Source organism: Arachis ipaensis, chromosome B04 (assembly GCF_000816755.2).
Source record: "Arachis ipaensis cultivar K30076 chromosome B04, Araip1.1, whole genome shotgun sequence".
Taxonomy (NCBI): domain Eukaryota; kingdom Viridiplantae; phylum Streptophyta; class Magnoliopsida; order Fabales; family Fabaceae; genus Arachis; species Arachis ipaensis.
The window spans coordinates 89,799,132-89,819,530 of NC_029788.2; the positions used below are offsets into that span (position 1 = coordinate 89,799,132).

At 38.4% G+C, this 20,399-nt stretch overlaps 1 long non-coding RNA gene across 1 annotated transcript in view; it reads right to left on the minus strand.

Moving 5' to 3' along the window:
- Positions 1-9,026, minus strand: part of LOC110270702 — an 11,611-nt gene extending 2,585 nt beyond the window's left edge. Inside the window, exon 1 of the long non-coding RNA XR_002360345.1 lies at positions 8,959-9,026. This is a non-coding gene — a long non-coding RNA (uncharacterized LOC110270702). The remainder of the gene's footprint in view (positions 1-8,958) is intronic.

The window sequence follows — 20,399 nt, forward strand, 5'->3', positions numbered from 1 at the left end:
CACTTGCTGGTTAGTTGAACGGAGTTGTGAATTCAAATAGAGCCAATTATTAAATTTCACACAAATACAAAGAGAATGGTTCACAATTTCGTGCACCAAGTTTTTGGCGCCGTTGCCGGGGATTGTTTGAGTTTTTGGCAAGCTTTTGGTCCGGTAACATCAGTGCCAGATTCCCTTTTGATCCGGCAACAGCACCAAGTGTTGGCGCCGTTGCCGGGGATTGTTCGTGTTTGGACAACTGACGGTTCATCTTGTTGCTCAAATTAGGTAATTTTCTTTTTATTTTCTTTTCAAAAATTTTTCAAAAATAATTTCAAAAATCTCTCATCTGTTTTCGAAAAATATAAAAATGTTTTCAAAAATAAATTATTCTATGGCTTCAAATTTTTAAGAATGAATTCTAGTGTTTCATGAAATATGTTGAATCATATCTGGCTATAACGCCATACCCAAACTACTTTGGGATTGGTATTCAACTAATCACTCCAGCCCATGTAATTATATGTTGAAGCCTGGCTGGCTGTAAAGCCATGTCTAAATTTATTTGGACTGAGGCAGCAATTTGTTATCAAGAGCAAGCTAGTTGGAGTTAATCCACCTGCTACTGTTTCTGATCTACATGCTAAAGCTTGGCTGGCTATTGGCCATGTCTAGTGTTTTGGACTGGAGCTTTCTTTGAAAGCTTGGCTGGCTAGTGAGCCATGTCTAATTCCTGGACTGAAGCTTTAGACTAACATGGCAAGATTCCCGGAATTCATATTAAAAATTTTGGAATCCTTATTTTTCTTTTAATTTTCGAAAAATATAAAATAAAAATCCAAAAAAATTAGAAAATCATAAAAATCAAAAATATTTTCTGTTTCTTGTTTGAGTCTTGAGTCACATTATAAGTTTGGTGTCACTTGCATATGCATCTTGCATTTTTTCGAAAATATCATGCATTCATAGTGTTCTTCATGATCTTCAAGTTGTTCTTGGTAAGTCTTCTTGTTTGATCTTGATGATTTTTTTGTTTTGTGTCTTTTCATGTTTATCACATGCATTCTTGAATTCTTAGTGTCTAAGCATTAAAGAATTCTAAGTTTGGTGTCTTGCATGTTTTCTTTGCATTAAAATTTTTCAAAATTATGTTCTTGATGTTCATCATGACATTCAAAGTGTTCTTGGTGTTCATCTTGACATTCATAGCATTCTTGCATGCATCACATGTTTTGATCTAAAAATTTCATGCATTGCATAATTTTCATGTTTTTCATAAAAATTTCAAAAATAAAAAAAAACAAACGCCAGAACAGAGCATAGTTCTGGCGCTGAACGCCCAGAATGGGAGCATCCTGGCGCTGAACGCCCAGAACAAGCATGATTCTGGCGTTCAACGCCAGAAATGGCAGCAAAGGGGCGTTGAACGCCCAAAATGGGCACCAACCTGGCGCTGAACGCCTAGAGTTGTGTGCAAGGGCATTTTGCATGCCTAAATTGGTGCAGGGATGTAATTGCCTTGACACCTCAAGATCTGTGGACCTCACAGGATCACCTCAGGATCTGTGGACCCCACAGGATCCCCACCTACCTCCACTCACTCTCTTCTCTCTTCTCAATCATCCTCTATTCCCAATAAACACTCTTCCATTTACCACTCACACCCATACACCCACTTACCTTCAAACATTCAACATCTCTTCCCCACCCAATCCCACTCATATGGCCACATACACACAGCCATCCATCTCCTCCATATCCTCTTCTTCTTCTATTCTTTCTTCTTTTGCTCGAGGACGAGCAACATTCTAAGTTTGGTGGCATACACACAGCCATCCACATACACACAGCATAGCTTTTTTGTTTTTTCCATAACCATTGATGGCACCTAAGGCCAGAGAAACCTCTAGAAAGAGGAAAGGGAAGACAAAAGCTTCCATCAAGGGTCTATAGCTTAGTGGTAGAACATTTGACTACAAATCAAGAGATCCCTGAGATACCTCAGGGGATACATTTTCTTTCACACAATTATTGGAAGCAACTAAGGGTGGAACATCAAGAGCACTCCATCATCCTTCATGAAATCAGAGAAGATCTAAAAGCAATGAAGGAGGAGCAGCAAAGACAAGGAAGAGACATAGAAGAGCTCAAGGACATCACTAAGGTGGACTCATTCCTTGTTCTTACTTTCTCTGTTTTTCCTTTTCTATGTTATGTGCTTATCTATGTTTGTGTCTTCATTACATGATCATTAGTAGTTAGTAACTATGTCTTGAAGTTATGAATGTCCTATGAATCCATCACCTCTCTTAAATGAAAAATATTTTAATTCAAAAGAACAAGAAGTACATGAGTTTTGAATTTATCCTTGAATTTAGTTTAATTATATTGATGTGGTGACAATGCTTCTTGTTTTCTGAATGTATGCTTGAACAGTGCATATGTCTTTTGAAGTTGTTGTTTAAGAATGTTAAATATGTTGGCTCTTGAAAGAATGATGACTAGGAGACATGTTATTTGATAATCTGAAAAATCATAAAAATGATTCTTGAAGTAAGAAAAAGCAGCAAAGAACAAAGCTTGCAGAAAAAAAAAATAGGCGAAAAAAAATAGAAAGAAAAAGAAAAAGAGGAATATTATATTAATCTGAGTTGGGGACTTTAGCAAAGCTGAGTCACAATCTGAAAAGGTTCACCCAATTATGTGTCTGTGGCATTTATGTATCCGGTGGTAATACTGGAAAACAAAGTGCTTAGGGCCACGGCCAAGACTCATAAAATAGCTGTGTTCAAGAATCATCATACTGAACTAGGAGAATCAATAACATTATCTGAACTCTGAGTTCCTATAGATGCCAATCATTCTGAACCTCAATGGATAAAGTGAGATGCCAAAACTATTCAAGAGGCAAAAAGCTATAAGTCCCGCTCATTTGATTGGAGCTATGTGTCATTGATAGTTTGGAATTTATAGTATATTCTATTCTTTTTATCCTATTTTGATTTTTAGTTGCTTGGGGCCAAGCAACAATTTAAGTTTGGTGTTGTGATGAGCGGATAATTTATACGCTTTTTGGCATTGTTTTTAGTATGTTTTTAGTAGGATCTAGTTACTTTTAGGGATGTTTTCATTAGTTTTTATGTTAAATTCACATTTCTCGACTTTACTATGAGTTTGTGTGTTTTTCTGTGATTTCAGGTATTTTCGGGCTGAAATTGAGGGACTTGAGCAGAAATCAGATTCAGAGGTTGAAAAAGGACTGCTGATGCTGTTGGATTCTGACCTCCCTGCACTCAAAGTGGATTTTCTGGAGCTACAGAACTCGAAATGGCGCGCTTCTAATTGCGTTGGAAAGTAGACATCCAGGGCTTTCCAGCAATATATAATAGTCCATACTTTGGCCAAGAATTGACGACGTAAACTGGCGTTCAACGCCAGCCTTCTGCCCAAATCTGGCGTCCAGCGCCAGATAAGGATCCAAAACCAGAGTTGAACGGCCAAACTGGCACAGAAACTGGCGTTCAACTCCAAGGAGAACCTCTACACGTGTAACACTCAAAGTCCAGCCCAAGCACACACCAAGTGGGCCCCGGAAGTGGATTTATGCATCAATTACTTACTCATGTAAACCCTAGTGACTAGTTTATTATAAATAGGACCTCTTACTATTGTATTAGGCATCCTGGATTGTATTTTGATCCTGTGATCACGTTTTGGGGGCTGGCCATCTCGGCCATGCCTGGACCTTCACTTATGTATTTTCAAACGGTAGAGTTTCTACACTCCATAGATTAAGGTGTGGAGCTCTGCTGTTCCTCAAAGATTAATGCAAAGTACTACTGTTTTCTATTTAATTCTTCTTATTTCGCTTCTAAGATATCCATTCGCACCCAAGAACGTGATGAAGGTGATGATTATGTGTGACGCTCATCATCCTTCTCCCTTATGAACGCGTGTCTGACAAACACTTCTGTTCTACATGAAATAAGCTAGAATGAGTATCTCTTAGATCTCCTAACCAGAATCTTCGTGGCGTAAGCTAGAATGATGGCGGCATTCAAGAGAATCCGGAAGGTCTAAACCTTGTCTGTGGTATTCCGAGTAGGATTCAATGATTGAATGACTGTGACGAGCTCCGAACTCGCGATTGCAGGACGTTAGTGACAGACGCAAAAGGATAGTAAATCCTATTCCAGCATGATCGAGAACCGACAGATGAATAGCCGTGCCGTGACAGGGTGCGTGAGCATATTATTCACCGATAGGATAAGATGAAGCCATTGACAAGGGTGATGCCTCCAGACGATTAGCCGTGCCGTGACAGGGCATTGGATCATTTTCCCGTGAGATGACCGAAAGTAGCCATTGACAGTGGTGATGTATCACATAAAGCCAGCCATGGAAAGGAGTAAGACTAACTGGATGAAGATAGAAGGAAAGCAGAGGTTCAGAGGAACGAAAAGCATCTCCATTCGCTTATCTGAAATTCCTACCTATGATTTACATAAGTATCTCTATCCCTTTTATTGTTTATTTGAATCTAATAAAATATCATGTTTAAATCCGCCTGACTGAGATTTACAAGGTGACCATAGCTTGCTTCATACCAACAATCTTTGTGGATTCGACCCTTACTCACGTAAGGTTTATTACTTGGACGACCCAGTACACTTGCTGGTTAGTTGAACGGAGTTGTGAATTCAAATAGAGCCAATTATTAAATTTCACACAAATACAAAGAGAATGGTTCACAATTTCGTGCACCAGGTCCAATGCCAAATATTTGAAATGGAAAATAAATTTCCTTCCTTAAAAAAGAAAAAGAAAAAGAGGAATATTATATTAATCTGAGAAATAATAAAATGAGAAATTAAAATAGTATTACAATATAATGTATGAGTTAGCGAACTAAACAATATAGAAATGAAAATGGGTAAATCAAAATAGAATAAGTAATAACATGGTGGTTAGCGGCTGTTCAAGTTCAATTGACATTCTTATCATTAATATTTCATTTTGAAGAATCAGTTTGAAGTTCTTATATATTAAAATTATGAAACTAAAATTATTTGAAATCTAACTGACCCATTAATTATATCACATAAGAACACAAGATATATAATAGAATAAATGAAGACTTTATTTGATTATAAAATACATAGGATTGACTCATTATTTTGTACATCTTGTGAGGTTATAATTATCTTCACCTAACTTCTAAACTATTAATTGTATATTATTCAAGAATTTGGTAACCAATAATTGCTTTCTTTTAATCATTCTTTCAAGCATTTGTTGGTATAGATCTCCAAAAATTCATATTAAAAGTAGTTAGCAAAGCAAAACTAAAAGCCATCTTTATTTTCAGGGCAAGATTAATTATTTGGATTCAATGTACCTCCAGAAGTAGATAGCAAAATAGCTCTCCTTGCTAGAGAAAGGTTCCTGGTGTGCTTGGAAAATCAATATACTTCAAATGAAAATGTGCAGCACTTGACAACAACGTTCGAGTTTCTTCGCTGCCATTGTCAACAAAAAATGGAAACATGAGTGTTATTTGTTCATTATAACTTTTCCATGCTTCAAAATTTTTAGTTATCAATATAAAATTATTGCATAGTTAGGCCAAATAGTAGAAGATTGAACCATATTTGAGGAAACATAGCTGTTTCAGAATATGTTTAAAACTTGATAACTAATTGGAACATGATGATTGAGTTTAACTATTTTATAATTATTGAAGTATAAATCAAGAAGAAAAAGAAGCAAGAAGCGCTAGTTCAACTTTAGGGTCAATTGACTTTTTCAATGTTAATATTTCAGTCTTGAAAATGACATACCATATTCTTCCCTTCCAAGTTCAATATGTAAAATTACAATTATAATAATAATACAAAATTTATTATCATGCACTAGTAGTAAATAATAGTTACTGTTTTTAGCCTATAGACAAGATTCCCATTTACACACCTGCTCCTATCCCAAAAATACAAAGCTGAGTTTTGAAATTTTATCAAAGGAAAAGATAATTGAATTTCAAATCAGTAATTTCATTTGTCCATAACAATCCTAAATTTTACTGATTCAGGTTGGTAAAACATCTTGAGTAATATAACAAATAGATGTGTGGAGTGGTTTGCCATTAATTTATAAGTCTTTAGATTAACAGTGAATACTAAGTAAATTCTCGAAAAGATTTTTGTGCAAGACTTATTGGTTCTTGACCATTGATTATACCTGTCACAGTTGCAGGTACAGGAAGACACCCCAGGTAATTTATTTTAGATCTCCGAGATATCCGCTCGTCAGAGAATCTGCTTCAAGGCAAACAGATTAAGTTAGGACAAATTCAGAATGTAGCTCCGAGAATTAGAGGAAACATTGAACAATGGTAATCAAGATATTGATAAGCTGATAAGAGATTTTGAGATTAAAACCATGGAATCTTCATCATTGAAACAATATAATATAAACATTCAAAACAGATTCTCGAAAAGATGTTACTAAGCTGGTGAGTGATCTAGAAAAGAAAAATGCAGAACTTTCAACAAAGAAGCTAGAATTAGAAGAGGCATTGAAGCAGAATATCAACAGTGCTAAAGGAGAACTGAAAGAGAAGTCACAATAACTTGAGCATCAGTTGCTATCATCAGGGAAAACTGTTAAGCAACATATGCTAAATGAGCCGAAGCAGTAAACACAAACATATCAAGAGTGGGGTTCAGTAATTGGGGACAAATTGAATCTGAATGTTATATTGGGGAAGAAAAATTTGGCCAACAGCCACCAAATTTAAATTAGGGACAAATTAAATCAGAAGTCACAAGGATTAAATGCAAAAATAGAACTGAATTAGCAATCTAAGAAATAAAAATAAGTTCAAAAAAATAAAAACATGAGTATTACTTGGATAGCAAATGTAAGTGTCGAAGCCTTATGGTAGCTATCAAGCTGGTTCCCACTTTTTTACGCAGTGAGCCACAAATCAAAAGTCTCCAACTACAGTGAGATCTAAAAAATGCTTTACTTCACGCTTCGGACTGATTTTATAACATGTGAATACTGTTAAGTCAAACAAATTCAATACTAAACTAGACTTTCTAGCCGGCTGGAACTAACCTATAGAACTTTACTTTATATAAAACTTCCTTTCAAGAAAAATGCCTAATCAATGCAATGCTTTAGCAAGTAACTATGAACCAGAGGTATATGTCATGTCTAAGTGTACTTCTAACATATTATTTATTTTGGAGATTAAGGAGAGACTTTACAACCATCACAAAGAGGTTAGTGATTATAACTAATTGTGCTGAGTTTAAGAAAAATTGTTTTGCTCAAATTGGATTTTGTGTCTGATTTCATTTTTTGTTATATTCTACTAAAAAGTATAAGAATAAAAAGGTTTTTTTTTTCCTTCACATTATTAAGTGTATTTTTGCAAAATTCATTAAGGGTGCTGTCATTGATTGTTTAATTAGTTGGAGAGATACATGTAAGTATGCATAGATTTAGTTTTTATAATTGCACAAATTTCTACAAGTAAATCCAATTCAATACTACTAAATAGTTTTCTTAACAGATTATGAAGCACCTAATACTAAATTTTCATATCCAACAATGATGGCAATAGATAATGACTTCATTTATCTCTCACTTCCTTCCCTTCTCCTTAAAAAAACATTATATTTATCAAAATTTATGCTCTGGCTACTACAAATATTAGACTTACAGTGAGTGGTATTCAATATCTCTGGTCAAGGAAGGTTACTGAAGCAGCGGATTGAAAGCAGTGGTGACACCTTAATATCTTAGGTTCACCAACCAGATAACACGTTGCCTGAGTTCTAGTTACAACCATTCACCAACTTTTCAAAACGCAACAATTATTGCCTTATTGGAGAATGGAGAGTGTTTTAACTTTGATTAAGTATTAGTGTTAGTATTAGCATTTATTTAATTCAGTTTACTACTAGCAATATAGCATTTAAATGTACATTTAAATATAAGAAGACACTGTAGCATTGTGGTAGGTAGGTAGTAGGTTCATACTTTGAATATAGGAGCAAACTTGGAACACAAAAACACAAAAATGGCAGAAGTTCCTATAATCAAGCTTGGACCCCAAGGTCTTGAGGTATCTATGTTGTTTCATCCATTTCACTTTCAGTAGTAGTACTCTGAACCTGCTTCACATTTAAACTTACTTTTGATAATGATAAGTTTCTAAGATAGGATTCAGATCTATAAGTCATGTCACCTTTGTCCTTGCAACTTTATTATCTGAGTTTTGATATCTATGATTAGGACTTATATGAAGACTTATCTAAGATTTTCTTAGTATAGTTGAAATGTAGTTTCTTTCAAATGAAACTATATCTGATAAAATATCATTGTAGCATATTTAAGAGGATTATAAAGGACTGTAATGCTGATTATGCTACACAATCTGTTCCTACAAAACATATACTATTTTCTGTTCCTATGTGTATAGTCAGAAATATAGACTGCTCATGAAAATAAAGCTCCATTTAGTATTCAAAATAGACAGGATTATGAATAAAGACTTGCCTGACTTGAATGGATGGAAAACAAGCCAGGAATAAGAGAACATACAGTTCATAGATAGTTTGATAAAATACCCAATATTCTTGCATAATAAAAGTGGATTCTACTTAATTTAGTCAACCACACAGTCATGCAGGAAGTACATTAGTTTAAGCCAAATCGAAAGTGCAAAACTGGATTCCAATATGAAATTGCACTAAACACAAACATATGAAGACTCAAGAGTTCATAAATTGGGGAAAAAATCAAATCTGTATGTTAAATTGGGGGAGAAAATTGGAACATACGAGGGAGAAGATCGTTCCTCACATGCTTCTGACACCAAAAGTTCACATAGCACAGGGATGATATTGATGCAAAATTAATTTATCGACAGCCACTCAAATTAAATTGGGGGAGGGGACAAGAACAAACCTGAGAGAGGGGAGAGGGGGCGATCGGCGCACAACAGGGCAAGGGCAAGGGGGAAGGCTACCGACGACGAATGACATGGCAGAAATTGGCAAGTTAAGAATTTTTTATAAGAAATACATTGCAAGTACAGTTCTTAACCAACCAAAAATCCACTTATCAATTTAGAAGGGTTGTCACAAAATTAAAATTAAAATACTGGGAGTATGAATCCCAGATCGTCTCCCAACGAGTTGCAGAAATATGTGCTATTTTATTAATCAGATATTTTCTAAAAATGGTTGAGTTAATAAACAGGAAGTTAAATCAGAGAATTTATATAATTTAAATAAAAACCTTGACCAAGAGTAGATTAGTTGGAAGCCCTATCCTTGATGGAGTTCTCTCAAGATAAAAGTGATAATTAAAGGTTGCCTGCTCAGTTATCCCTTACCAGGTAAAGGGAAAGTTAAGCAAGTTGGAAGTCAATTTCTATTCACCAGTTCTAATCCTCTCCCTTGGGAAGGACTACTGTCAGTGATTAGAGGACGACCCAACGCGAAACCTAACTATAATTTTACTCTTGAGCATCCAACTCAAGGTCCTCTTGTTAATCAACTTCCAATCAAGTTATGGAACTACTCGCTCATTATGATTGTAAAATCCACGAAATAGAAAAGGGAAATATTGAAAGACATGATAAATAATAATCAAAAGGATCAATTAAAAATAAAAATAGTTCTTGTATTAATAAATTCTAAAAATAATCCAATAATAATCTGAGTAAATAAAGGACATGGAAGAGTAAGTGACAGGCAAGGAAACAAACTAGAATGACGAAGTCTTGACGGAAGTAATAACTCTTCTCAATATCCCAATCCAAAAAGCAATGAAATCAAAATCCTAAGAACTATGAATGTGTAGAGAGAAAAAAACCTAAAGGAGGAGAAAAATCAGATCTAAAACTAAAATTATGCCGAATGAAAGTTGTACTCTGTCTCTGCATGTTCCCTGGCTCTAATCTACTTTTCTGGGCTGAAAACTGGGTCAAAACAGGGCCCGAAATCGCCCCCAGCGAATTCTACAAATTCTCCAGATCGCGCACGTCACGCGATCGCGTCATCCAGGCGTTCGCGTCATCCAGCGTTTTGCCTTACCACGCGTGCGTGTCGTCCATGCCTTCTCGTCACTTGTGCAGTTTCCAATCCATGCGTTCGCATCAGTCATACGAGCGCGTCACTGCAGTTTCCTCTTTTTCACGCGGTCGCGTGAGCCATGCGTCCGCGTCGCTTCTCGCTGGTCATCTCCTCAATTTCTTGTGTTCCTTCCATTTTTGCAAGCCTCTTTTCCAATCTCCTAGTCATTCATGCCCTATAAAGCCTGAAACACTTAACACACAGATCACGGCATCGAATGGGATAAAGGAGAATCGAAATACATAATTAAAAATTACTAGGAAGCAGTTTTTCAACCATGGGGTAATTTTGGGAGGGAATTGTAAATGCATGCTAATCATATGAATAAGTGGGTAAAGATTTGATAAGACCACACAATTAAGCACAATATAAACCATAAAATAATGGTTTATCAACCTCTCCACACTTAGATATTAGCATGTCCTCATGCTTAGTTGAAGGAGATAAAATGAATGAGTAAGAACATGTGAAATTCATGCAATGCAATGCAACCTATATATGTGAATGCAACTATATGATTCTTGTCCACTTGGTCAAAAGTAAATAAGCTCTTCAAGACAATCACAAATCAAATTCCACTAATTCAATTCTTATACAGTAAGAACAGATAAAATGCAAGAAGGTAGTTCATGAAAGCAGGGAACATAGAATTTAAGCATTGAACCCTCACTGATGATGTATGTATGCTCTAATCTCTCCAGTGTTTAGGGTAATCACTCTATCCTTCTCTAGTAATGCTTTCTAATTTTTGTTCTTCACCTAACCAATCAACAACAATTAATATACCAATGCAAACATCATGAGGTCTTTTCAAGGTTCTAATGGGGCCAAGGTATGGGTAAGGGTACATATATGGCTAAGTAAGCTTATAAATTGAATCTTTAATTAACCCAAGCTTTCACCTAACACACACATATATTCTTTATAGCTTAAATTTCACACCTAGCTACCCAAAATTTTTCTTTCACATTTCTTACTCATGTATCAACTTTTATTTTAATTTTATCATACATGCATTGATCTTTGAATTCTTAACTTATCATTGGGGTAATTTTGTCCCCTTATTTGATTATTGAATATTTTTGAATTTTTTTAACATAAATATAAACGTAGTTTATCAATGCACATAGATTTTTTTAATTTTTATAGTTTTACATGAGTAGGCACCCAAATTCCCATTATATTATCATGACACATTCCCTTATTATCTTTTGTTCCCACAATTTTCCCATACTTAATTAACACATAATTCTATCTTAAGCTAACCAAAGATTCAATTGGGATATATAATTATTTTTCCGCTTAAGGCTAGTAATGTGGTAAAATAAAGAACAAATGGGATTTAAAAGCTCAAAGTGGCTAACAAAGGTAACTTAAGGGGTAGGCTTAATTTGGATAAGTGAGCTAAATAAATAATGGCCTCAATCATATGCAAGCATATAGATATATTAAACATTGGACATATAGGATGAAACAAAGTATAGATTACAATCATAGAGAAGTAAACACACAAGAATAAAACAATTATAGTTAAATAATGTAACCATGTATAAAGGTTCAAATCTCACAGGTTGTGTGTTCTTTAGCTCAAAAACCATGTTCCAAATACAACTTCAAGCAGATTTAACATAAAAGTTTAGATTAAAATTAGTGAAATTTTGTTCTAAAAATAGGGTCTTAGAAGAAACTTATTGTCTTTTCAATCAAGTAGAACATGCATGAAACTAACCTATTACTGTGCAATTTATCCTATTCTACAAAAGAAAAACTAACTAAATATCCTATTTTATTGGTGTTAGGGAAGAGAATTTACCTCCGGAAGTCAGGTACTGACCGACCTCCCCACACTTAAGGCTTTGCACCGTCCTCGGTGCCATCTGTCAGGAACAAAGGTGGGCTGGTAGCAGTATCTCCACAGTCGGGACCATCATGGCTCCCTGTGCTAGTAAAGAAAGTGGAGTCTGGGGTGTCTGAGTCTCTGTATTTTCCCTTAAGTAGCTCCTTGAGGTATGTGAATCGGCGCTTGTTACGGCGCTCTCTTAGCTTTGCTTTGTGTTCCTGGCGATCCAACTTTTCAAGTATCTGATGGAGCAGTTAGTTTATTGTAGGTGCTTGTGGTATTGAAGGAGGAATCTCTTCAGCCGGTTCAGTGGGTTGGCTTGTAGTTACGGCTGGAGATCTGATATATTTCCCATTAGGGACATATTGATCATCCCGTGGAAGCATGGCTTTGGTGTCCCCAGCTCTGTAGGAGACTCCGGCTGCTGAGACAAGATCTGAGATCAAGGCGGGAAAAGGTAAGTTACCCGCAATTTGTACGTGTCCCATGGCATTCCGGATGTGTCTTGGTAGGTTCAGAGGCTGGTCTGTAAGGATGCACCACAGTAGAACGGCCATGTCGGCAGTGAAGGAGGACTCGTGAGTGCTCGGAAAAATGTAATGGGATATAATCTGTGCCCATACGCGAGCCTCTAAGGTAACTGCGGAAGCCAATATTCCCTTAGGACGGGAACGATGGTATCCGTAGATCCATCTGCTTCCAGGTAGTGCGATAACTCTGAGAACAGCGTCCCAGTCAAATTAGTACATCTGGCGCTTGAGTGTGGCTTCTTGAAATGCATCCAGTCCTTCTGGAGTAGGGGGAAGATCTAAAGCTCGTTGGATGGCCTCTTCTGTAATGGGGACTTGCTTCTGTCGGACATAGACAGATTGTAGGGTTGGCAGGTGGAAATTGGAGTAGAACTCTACTACCCAAGAAAGATTAACCTGCCGTGGCTGTCTCTGTAGGAAACCCCATTGTCTCCGTACAATTTGCGGCTCAACAAATTCAGCAATACGGGTCGGGAGGATAAGAAGGTATTCGTTGTTGTAACTCCTTTCTGCTAGGATGGGGAACATCTGCTCACAGAAGCGATTAGGAAATCGCGCAGTGTCCTTTGTTGGGAAGGATTTTTCCTTTTCATCAACCCTTATAATCCTCTTAATTCTTTTTGTTGAGGGCTTAACTGCAGTTGAAGATGGCTCTGCCACTAATGCTCTCTTTGTTCCTCTTCTTGCTGGTGGTTTGGGAGTATCTTTCTCCTTGCCTTTCTTGGTGGCCATCCTAAAAGGGAGAAAAGAGAAAGTATGTTAAAATGTCAAGGGATAGAGCAAGGAAGAGAACGGAAAAGGTGGTAATTAATGCACATTAAAAGGTAAATGATGTTAACACATGGTCATGACTACATGTGAAAAATCATAAATGGAAATATAGGAAGTGCATATGATGACAATTAAATGCAAGGTGTTTATTGGCATGCAGGCAAAGGCATGAGTAGTATAGATCAAGCATTCAATGTCCATGGTGGATTACCAAGCCTTTCAAACTAATAATGTGTTTGTAATAACAATTATATTAAATTAATTAGAAATAGAAAAGGGTTTTGTGAAAAACAAGCATTTAGAGTAGTAGGATAAAAGAAATCCAAAAATAGTGCACAATGCCATACGGGCGTTTTCACAAACACATAGCATGCATGGTAGGTAAGCTATTGAAAATAATATATTGAACATGCAAGCAACCCTTTTTAAAAAGTAATATATAATTGTCAAACTGTTCCTGAATAATTCACAAGCAAATCATAGGAAAGAATAGTGACCCAAAAAATTTCTAACACCAATTAAAAGAAAAATAAAGAAAAAGGAAAATATGGATAATGCAAGGAAAAAGAAAAGAAAAAGATAACATAAAAAGAAGAATAGAAAAGTAAGGAGGGGAGAAGAAAAGAAAAACCTTGAAAATGGTGGTGAGAGAGAGAAAAAGTAGAGAGTGAGAAAGAAGGAAGAAGGAAGAAATAAGGAGGGAAAAGAAAAAGTAGGATTTGGGGAAAGAGAAAGATAAGATATTTTGGCAGATTAGGTTAAGCTGTGCGGTGCAAGCGACGCGGACGTGTGAGGTACGCGTTCGCGCGGGTGGCGCTTAGATGAGTCGACGCGGTTGCGTCGGTCACGTGGACGCGTGACTCGTTTTGTGCTAATGGTGCGAGGACAGCCTCGCGCTCGCACAACTCTCTGTTCAAAATGCATTATTGCCAAATTCCAGGGTGACGCGGTCGCGTGGTTGACGCGATCGCGTGGGTGGCCAATATTGGGAGGTGACGCGGACGCGTGGGGCACGCGTTCGCGTGGTAGGGACTGTGCGTCTAGCGCCAATCTAGCACCACTCTAGCACAACTTTCGGCCATGCACCATTTTTTACGTTGATTTTCAGGTCACGCGTCCGCGTGGGTGACGTGGACGCGTGGGAGGCATGTTCCTCAAATGACGCGGTTGCGTCAGCGACGCGGTCGCGTGGGGCAATTTGTGCCAAAGGCATGCCTCCAGCCACACTCTCTCGTGACTTTCTGTTCGATTTCTCATTCTTTCTGAGCCACCTGCGACGCGGATGCGTCGGTGATGCTGTCGCGTCGGTGATGCTGTCGCGTCGCGTGCTCTCCCTCTCTTTTTTTTAAAATAAAAATATGCAAATGCAGATACAAACTAAATATGCTAATAAAGAGAAGAGTTATTGAAAAAGAAAACTAAGAGTAAAGAAAGGAACGATCATACCATGGTGGGTTGTCTCCCACCCAGCACTTTGCTTTAACGTCCTTAAGTTGGACGCTCCACTAGCTCAGTCTTCTGCTGTGAGTGGATCCTCCAAGAGGAAGATCTCTAGCTCCCTGGGTTTCGCCTTCGCACCATGATATAGCTTCAGGCGATGTCCATTAACTTTGATGAATTCAGAGCTTGAAGGATGACTCAGGTGGAAAACTCCGTATGGATCAACCTTCTCCACTCTATATGGACCTTCCCATCTTGATCTTAACTTGCCTGGCATGAGTCTCACTCTAGACTTGTAAAGGAGGACAAAGTCCCCAGGTTGGAAGTCTCTCCTCTTGATGTGTTTATCATGCACAGCCTTCATCTTTTCCTTGTACAGTCTTGAGTTCTCATAAGCTTCCAGGCGTAGGCTCTCTAATTCTTGCAGTTGCAACTTTCTCTCAGTTCCAGCCTTCTCAAATTTCATATTGCAATCCCTTACTGCCCAAAAGGCTTTGTGCTCTACCTCTACTGGGAGGTGACAGGCCTTTCCATAAACTAAGCGGAAGGGACTCATCCCAATGGGTGTCTTATATGCAGTTCTGTATGCCCAGAGTGCATCTTGTAGCCTGGTGCTCCAGTCTCTTCTATTAGGTTTGACTATCTTCTGCAATATACTTTTTATCTCTCTATTGGACACCTCGGCTTGCCCATTAGTCTGGGGATGGTAGGCTGTTGCCACTTTATGAACTATCACATGCTTCTTCAGTAATCCTGTTAGTCTCTTGTTACAGAAATGGGTGCCTTGATCGCTCACGATTGCTCGTGGTGATCCAAAGCGACAAATAATGTGGTTTCTAACAAAGAAAACAACAGTGTTAGCATCATCAGTACGGGTAGGAATTGCTTTCACCCATTTAGAAACATAATCTACAGCTAACAATATATAAAAATAACCATTAGAATTTGGGAATGGACCCATGAAGTCAATGCCCCAAACATCAAAAATTTCACAGAAAAGCATAGTCTGTAGAGGCATCTCATCATTCTTGGATATATTACCAAACCTTTGGCATAGGGAACAAGATTTACAAAACTCAGCAGCGTCTTTAAAAAGGGTAGGCCACCAGAATCTACAGTCCAAAATTTTTCTAGCTGTTCTTTGAGGGCCAAAATGTCCTCCACTCTCAGATGAGTGACAGGCCTCTAAAATGGACTGGAATTATGATTGAGGCACCCACCGCCTAATTACCTGGTCAGCGCCACATCTCCATAAATATGGGTCATCCCATATATAATATTTGGACTCGCTTTTCAGCTTGTCTCTTTGATGCTTAGTAAAGTTTGGAGGAAAGGTGCGGCTAACTAGATAATTAGCTACAGGTGCATACCAAGGGACTACTTCAGATACTGCTTGTAAGTCATCAAATGGGAAATTATCATTTATAGGAGTGGCGGTATCCTTAATGTGCTCAAGGCGACTCAAGTGGTCTGCCACTAGATTCTGGTTACCACTCCTATCCTTAATTTCTAAATCAAATTCTTGTAGTAGTAGTATCTAATGTATAAGCCTTGGTTTGGACTCCTTTTTAGCTAATAAATACTTTAGAGCTGCGTGGTTGGAGTACGCTACTACTTTAGTACCAATTAAATAGGCTCGGAATTTATCTAGAGAAAAAACAATAGCAAGAAGCTCTTTTTCAGTAGTAGTGTAGTTAGACTGAGCAGTGTCTAAAGTCTTAGACGCATAAGCAATTACAAAAGGATCCTTACCTTCACGCTGAGCCAGCGCTGCTCCTACTGCATGGTTGGAAGCATCGCACATGATTTCAAATGGCTGGCTCCAGTCAGGTCCTCTCACAATTGGAGCTTGAGTCAGGGCAGTCTTCAGCTTATTAAACGCTTGTTTGCAGTCCTCACTGAACTCGAACTCAATATCTTTCTGCAGTAACTCTTCCTTTTCAGCATCCTCTACTTCCACTACCTCTTCAGCTGAGGCGTGTTCTGATGGGATTGGCTCCTCCCGATTCCTCTCTTGCAGTGTGGTTCTGGACCTTAGGGTGATGGCATTGATGCCACCCTTTGGATTGGGCAATGGTTAAGAGGGGATTTCGCTGGAGCTCAAAGGCTGGTTGTTGGAATTACTTAGTGATCCAATATGTGATACAAGAGCCTGTAAGGTAGAGTTCAGACCATTTAGAGTAGAAGTAAAGTTGTTTTCCATGGCCTACTGTCTCTGATCAATAGATTGTAGTAACTCATCATTAGAAGATGAAGAGGGATAAGTGATATGAGAGGTCTGCTGTTGGTTGTGCTGTGGTCCTTGGAATTGCCTCAGGTGAGGTGCTCTGTAAGGCTGGTTCTGCTGCCTATTATTGTTATTATTCCACCTCTGATTTTCCTGATTGTCTCTGCCTCCTATGTTATTGTTGTCCTTCCAGCCCTGGTTAGAATTATCTCTCCAACCTTGGTTTGAATTATCTTGCCATCCATGGTTGTAGCTGCCACCTTGATTGTATCCTTGATTGGGGCGGTCATAAAAGTTATGAGTGGCTGCTACAGTGTTGTCTTCCTGCTGGAGCTGCGGACATTCATCAGTATAATGGCTATAATCAGCACAGATCCCGCACACTCTTTGTGGGACTAACTGTTGGCTTTGCTGTGGTGGAGAAGGTTGAGCTTGCTGAGCTTGTTGTTGACTCAACTGCATCTGCTTCAGTAAGTTGGTCATTTCATAGATACTCTGAGTTAGAGCAGCAGTCTCTCTGCTAGAGGATACTTTTGCAATAGCTTTTGACCGACTTTGTTTCTGCCTGTGATTCCTAGTAGATTCAGCTAAGTTGTTGATCAATTGCCATGCCTCATCAGTGGTCTTGTACTTTTTCATAGACCCATTGCTAGTACTTTCCAATGTGGTCTTATCTTGAGGCCTCATGCCCTGTGTGACGTAGCCGAGCAACACTATATTGTCAATCATATGGTGGGGGCATGCTTCCAGAAGGTTGTTGAAGCGCTCCCAGTATTCATAGAGAGTCTCGGATTCGTCCTGAACAATCATGGAAATGTCTTTCCTCAGTTTGTCAGTAACTTCAACTGGAAAGAATTTTTTCAAAAATTCTCTTCTAAGCGTATCCCAGTCAGAAACAGTTGCTGCTGGTTGAGTGTAGTACCACTCTCTCGCCTTTCCCTCAAGAGAGAATGGGAAGGCTTTTAACAAAATAGAAGTTTCATCTGCACCATCGCGCCTGACAGTAGAACAGGCTACTTGGAAATCCCTCAGGTGCTTGATAGGCTCTTGAGCAAGTAAGCCATGAAACTTAGGCATCAAGTTGAGTAGTGCAGTCTTTATTTCAAAGTCTGTAGCAACTGCTGGGTGATGCGCTTGAAACGGTTGTATTGTGAAATTAGGGGCCCCAGCCTCCTAGATAGTAACTCTCCTAGGTTCTGCCATGTCACCTGCACGTGAATCAACCGAATCAGTAGAACAGGGGCTTGTTTCTTCCTCAAGTGACGTTTCGTATTCGCCCTCAGAGAGGACTAACCGACGCCGAGCTTGCCTTATACGTGAAATAGTTCTTTCAATCTCAAGATCAAATACTGGCAAGCTTGGATCAGGAAGCGAACACGTCATTTAATGAAAGAAATATGCAGCTCATAGTAGGAAAATAAAATAAAATGCAAATAAATAAATTCCAATCAATAACTTAGCACTCTATTGCAACTCCCCGGCAACGGTGCCAAGAATTGACGTGGCGAAAATTGGCGAGTTAAGAATTTGTTATAAGAGATACGTTGCAAGTACAGTTCTTAACCAACCAAAAATCCACTTATCAATTTAGAAGGGTTGTCTCAAAATTAAAATTAAAATACTGGGAGTATGAATCCCAGGTCGTCTCCCAACGAGTTGTAGAAAGATGTGCTATTTTATTAATCAGATGTTTTCTAAAAAATGGTTGAGTTGATAAACAGGAAGTTAAATCAGAGAATTTATATAATTTAAATAAAAACCTTGACCGAGAGTAGATTAGTTAGAAGCCCTATCCTTGATGGAGTTCTCTCAAGATAAAACTGATAATTAAAGGTTGCCTGCTCAGTTATCCCTTACCAGGTAAAGGGAAAGTTAAGCAAGTTGGAAGTCAATTTCTATTCACCAGTTCTAATCCTCTCCCTTGTGAAGGACTAGTGTTAGTGATTAGAGGGCGACCCAACGTGAAACCCAACTATAATTTTACTCTTGAGCATCCAACTCAAGGTCCTCCTGTCAATCAACTCCCAATCAAGTTATGGAACTACTCGCTCATTATGTTTGTAAAATCCACGAAATAGAAAAGGGAAATATTGAAAGACATGATAAATAATAATCAAAATGATCAATTAAAAATAAAAATAGTTCTTGTATTAATAAATTCTAAAAATAATCCAATAATAATCTGAGTAAATAAAGGACATGGAAGAGTAAGTGATAGGCAAGGAAACAAACTAGAATGACGAAGTCTTGATGGAAGTAATAACTCTTCTCAATATCCCAATCCAAAAAGCATTGAAATCAAAATCCTAAGAACTATGAATGTGTAGAGAGAAAAAACCTAGAGGAGGAGAAAAATCAGATCTAAAACTAAAATTATGCCGAATGAATGTTGTACTCTGTCTCTGCATGTTCCCTGGCTCTAATATGCTTTTCTGAGCCGAAAACTGGGTCACAACAGGGCCTGAAAGCGCCCCCAGCGAATTCTGCAGATTCTGCAGATCGCGCACGTCATGCAATCGCGTCATTCAGGCGTTCGCGTCATCCAGCGTTCTGCCTTGCCACGCGTGCGCGTCGTCCACGCCTTCGCGTCACTTGTGCAGTTTCCAATCCATGCGTTCGCGTCAGTCATGCGAGCGCGTCACTGCAGTTTCCTCTTTTTCACGCGGTCGCGTGAGCCATGCGTCCGCGTCACTTCTCGCTGGTCATCTCCTCAATTTCTTGTGTTCCTTCCATTTTTGCAAGCCTCCTTTCCAATCTCCTAGTCATTCATGCCCTATAAAGTCTGAAATACTTAACACACAGATCACGGCATCGAATGGAATAAAGGAGAATCAAAATACATAATTAAAAATCACTAGGAAGCAGTTTTTCAACCATGGGGTAATTTTGGGAGGGAATTGTAAATGCATGCTAATGATATGAATAAGTGGGTAAAGATTTGATAAAACCATACAATTAAACACAATATAAACCATAAAATAATAGTTTATCAACGACACCGAAACGGATGGTTGGGGCGACCGCCGACGACGTCACGGACGTGCACGGAGGAGGGGGAAGACTTGGACGACCCTTTAATGAAACGAGGGATGAGTCACGGACAGTGGTGGAAGGAGACCAGCGATTGGCGCCTTTGCTCTGCTAGGGTTCGCGCCAAAAGGGGGAAGGTTTCTTGCCGCCGAAATAGTTTGATTGGGGTACTTTAATGAAACACCCCCCACCCTGTTATTAGATGCGGTTGGGACCAAAACGGCCATCAATTTGGATCTATTGGGAGCGGACCCTTAGAACGCAACACGAACTGCAGCAGCTCACTCTATTTACAGCGATTTGGAAGAAGGCTGATAATTTTCTGTAGCTAAGAGCCGTGTCCCTTGTAGTGGATCTTACTAGATTCAAACAAATCTTGATGAATTAATATTTGTTTTGAGTCATTTCTATAATAAATACTATATTATTAA